This window comes from Orbicella faveolata, unplaced genomic scaffold (genome assembly GCF_042242905.1).
Source record: "Orbicella faveolata isolate gen_17 unplaced genomic scaffold, um_ofav_v1 contig_2, whole genome shotgun sequence".
Lineage (NCBI taxonomy): Eukaryota > Metazoa > Cnidaria > Anthozoa > Scleractinia > Merulinidae > Orbicella > Orbicella faveolata.
Window position 1 is genome coordinate 10,040,704 of NW_028301547.1, and position 4,824 is coordinate 10,045,527.

A 4,824-nucleotide genomic window follows, 5' to 3' on the forward strand; every position below is an offset into this window, starting at 1 on the left:
CCTGTATTCGCTTGCTTAGGTAAAATCCACCTTTTAGAAGAGAAGAAGTAAATGATAATATAACATGTGCCACAAGAAAAATGCGCCAAGACTGCGATGCGATCAATACTGATTACCAAGAGATTATCAAGGTAAGAGAGGGAATCCCCCAAATAGGCTTATACCTAAGGTAATCCCTCTTAAGTTATTGTTACACATGGTGCCCAGTGCTTCCGAGGATGTCACTCCCGCGATGCGTCCACAACCCACGCGACTTTTTTGTAACTAGCTGAGACGAAATGGCGGGAAATTTGGTGAAAAGTCATTTTATCTGTGTTAATTTTCAAAAGACGTCTCATAGCACAGATGTTTTCTGCACTCCTAGCCTCCTTTTTGATGGACTGGGCTTCGTTTGCTTTGCGCTCTTTTGGCTGTTCATTCAGTTTGTGGGAGTTTAATAAGCAAACCACAACAGCAAAGGCAACGCGTACAATGGATGTTTACGCGTGCGTTATAATTCTTTGAGCGTGGACTGAAATTTTGTTTACCCGTAAGAGGTACCAATTCTAAAACAACACATTATCTCCTGTCATATTTTTTCGGTTCAATACCCTAAAAGGTTCCGCAAAAATCCCCGCTGTTTAACCCCTAAAAGGTACGACGAGTACCCCCGTCCTTTTTATATGGGAGTCTCCCGGGGGGGGGGGGTGCATAGGTGCTGAAAAAACATAACTCAGTAATACCAACCAACTTCCTGGTATTTCGAACTGATTGACATTTCCTTTTCCCTAAAATAAATCCCAGTCATTTCAATTCCATTGGTAGAGTTAGACAAACGGCATCATAGCATTAGGCCACAGAACACAAGGAGCTGAGCTACTACAATCCGATCAGTGTAAAACTCAGACTGCAGACCGGCAGTAAAGTGCAGACTGCAGACTGCAGACTTTTTAGTGTATATTTATCGTATCGCTTCCAATATCAAGTGTTAATCGTACGCAGACTAACCTAGGCGTTATTCAGGCTAATCGCAATGAAAGTTAGCCTGAATATCACTCAGGTTGGCCTGTTTACGGTTAGCTCTCAATGTTGGAAATAGTAGCACGATTCAGTTAAAAAGTCTGCAGTCTTCATTTAACTCCTGGTCTGCAGTGTGTAATCCGCAGTCTGCGTTTTACCACACTGACCGACTACTATCTGGTCTTTTAATAATCATTACTTTTAAATCACGCGACCGAGGGCGAGCGTGGTTCTTAAAATGAGAACGCTTTTTTTGTCGCCTAATTTAAGAACTTGTTTTTGAGTTTCTTGAGTTGCAATTTTATGACGAACTGGTTGTAAAGGGGCGGTGAAATGTATAGAAGAATAACAAAATTAGCCGCTGTGATAAGTTGAGTTTTTATAATATTGTTTGTGCGATTTTTCAAGTGTTTTCTGATTCTTTTCTTTGAGTCAGAATAAAACTTTTAGTTCGAAATACAGCGATGTTGTTCATGTCGACGTCACGAGCTCTGTCAAGATGACCGCGGTTTGTGAAAAGTGAGAATAACATGTGCAAGAGAGTTACAAAGGTTAGTGTTCTTTAATCAATTCCTTCACTCTTGTGCGAGGTTTCGTGCTGAATCTTGCTCACTTCACTAATTTTGAGATAGTCTTTCCAATCGCATCGTTTATTTTTCGTTAAGGTAAACATGAAAAAAATTCCAAACGACTGTATTGTGTATTATTTATATCACGCAGTATCTGGGAGGTTCCGCCGGGAGGTGCAACAGCTTACCCTTTTGTTTACAATTTTGACAGAAAAGTTACCCCGTTCGTATACCTCTTTAAGAAGAGTGCATCGTTTTTCTAAAGCTTTGGAACGAAGTTAAATGGGAAAATATCAAGCATTACCAGAAGACTGATTTTAATAATAAAAAAAAAGTATTATTTGCTCAGTTCACGTTGTGGCGGGAATTAAGATACTCCGATTTCCCTACCCATTCATACACTTCAATTTGTGAAATCCCTACCTTTCTATATACCTAAAACTCGAGAAAGGTAGGCTTTTCGGGTGGAGTCTCCCCTTAGAGATCATTATAGGGAGTACTCTCCCCTTGGGGCTTAAGCTCGGGAATTTCGTCAACTGGAAAAGCAAAATGAGTTTTGGAATCGGTTAGCATTTTCAGAGGAATATAGAATACTGTAAAGAGATTTAATTGAATAAGAGGTTTGGTAAAAAATCCGTGAAAATATTAGACTGCGTGACGTTGAAGTTACCGTGACTTCTTGTTATTGTTGTTGTAGTTGTTGCTGTTGTTGTTGTTGCTTTTTCACGGAAAACAACATTTGATGCGTTTTCAGAATGAAAACGCTGTTTTCACATTTCTCTGGCGTAGTGTGAACGAGGCTTACGTTTACTGATCTGTCTCTGACAGAGCTTGTTTCCAGGGTCTTTCTAAATTCACCTCGCTTAAAGACAGGACGACCCCGAAAAGATAATCAATTAATTTAGCCAATTAATTGTCCTTTGCATTGTGATTGGACCAGAATATGAGGTTGTCGGAATAATAGCAGGTATGAATGAATAAATGAATGAATGAATGAATGAATGAATGAATGAATGAATGAATGAATGAATGAGAACTTTATGACGCAGAACACTGTCTTTTTGTTCTCCTCTCTGGAGTTTGGTGACCTTGAATGACCTTCAAAAGGCCGCTTTCGCCATGGCCGCTATGTTGGTTTCATTATAATACAAATCAAGTATTCATAGAAACGTTATTTCTGCGAGGTAAACAGTTTTACATCAAGAGATCTCGAGCAGCTGGGCTCTGGTCTGACTAATTTATTTCAACGACAACTTGTTTACAATATTGAAGTAAATGATATGCTTAGAGTTAAAAAGAAAAAAAAATAAACAACTTAGTAGTTGACAGTTCAGAGTATATGAAGGAAACCACTTCTCTGTTATTTGTCTGTTGCACTTTGTCTGTTGCACTCCTAGACATTTAACAATTGATGTTTTCAAATCAACCATTTTGATTCCTTGTGTGTTTGTCTTGTGGGACCGAATGGATAATTTGCTTTATGAAACATGAAATTATTGTCGTGAATACATTCCATCACAATACAACAAAATGCAATTTTTTTACCACATAAAGTACACTTCTAATAAAGTACCGTCGGGTTCTTTCTGTGGTGGAAATTTTGAGTTCAGACCTTTTATGTGTATTTCGTTGTAGTGGTGTTGACGTGATATTTGGCTTACAGTTTCGTAGAAACGTCCTGCTGCGGATTCTGACGAACTCTCATTGGTGGATTTCCGTGGCTCCCATTTCTTGGACTCTTATGGACACCACATGCCTGTTGACATGAAGAAGACTTTGGATCACTTCTGATCTTGATGCTTCGTTGGGTAAAGGACAATACTCTAGCTAGTTACATGTATATCGTTAGAAACGAAGAGGACTAGAGAACATTGTCAAGCAGAAAGTGAGGAGAAAGTCTGCATCTAATTGTTGTATTGATGTATCGCCAAATTCTTACAACTAATGGTCAGAGAGACGAATGGGAATTAGGAAAGAGAATTTATACCTTGAACTCGATTCTGAAAGGATCGATTTCAAAACACGCGGATCCATGTTATTGAAACCACAAACTAAAACAAATTTCTCTGAAGAAATCGTCGTTTGCTTGTTTACTGTAGTTAGCTGAAGTTGTACGTCTTGAATCTCGCTATTTGAAGTCAAATTCAACAGGCATTAATCTACACTCAATTCTTGCAGAAGATCAATAAAATTTGACTTAGTGTCGTTTCGCGCATTCAGCCCGAAATGTCTTGAATTTCGCCAGATTTTGCTGTTTGATTACAGTCAAATGTGACTCGTACCCTCTAAAACAATGCAGAAAATCGTTTTAAAGCTAAGTTTGAAAATTTAGTGTAGGAATTGGGTATTCCGTGACGTTTCGATAACACGATTTTTTTTTTTTTTGCTAGCCGTTCAACTCAGCTTAGGTGTTTTAGAAAAACTTTTCGTTCGCTTGTTCACCGCGAAGTCAGTCGGAGTTGACTGCGATAAATTCGACATGCACTAACTAGACAGAGTCTTTTTAATAACAAATTTCGAAAGCTTAAGAGCTAGTGTATAAATTTTATATTCCGTGCGGTTTCAATTAACAACATGGATCCCCATATAATTTGTATCCAGCGCTTTTAGAACTTAGAGCAAATATTTTTGAAAAGAAGCTATCAATAAAAAAATTCAAAATGAGCCAGTTTGAATTTCGTAAAAATAGGATAATTTTTTTCACTAGCCTGTAGTTTTAGTTTCGATTACAATTTCACATTTTGCGATTAGTTTTGCCAGAATTATTTTTATTTCTGCTGATCTTTGCAGTAATTTTAGATGTATCAGAGTTACTGTTTCTTCGATTGAGCAGTTTTGTCTTATTAGTGACTACAAATAATCTTCAGACTTCAATATTTTTACAACTTTAAAATTCTGTACCAAGTCAAGTGCTGTAAACAGGTTTCTCTTAGTAAAACTTGTAAATTAAAAGCAGTAATGGTAGAGAACAATAAAATATTTTACAACTATTGTTCGCCTTAATTCTCTTTTGTCCTTTTGTTTTACAAAAGAATTAAAAAAATATATTGCGCTTTTAAAAGGGGCCTGGTAACTAGAAGAAATGTGGGCTTTTACTGTTTTTTGACTATGTAGGGTTGCCAAAAAGAAAAAAATTCCGCACTTTTGAACAGAGTCTAGCCAGAAATGAAGTATATACTTTGACTTTTGAAGGGACAAATCTGTTGCAAAGTGCAAGATTTTTCCCGCCAAAGGATAATATATTTTTGCCTCAAAA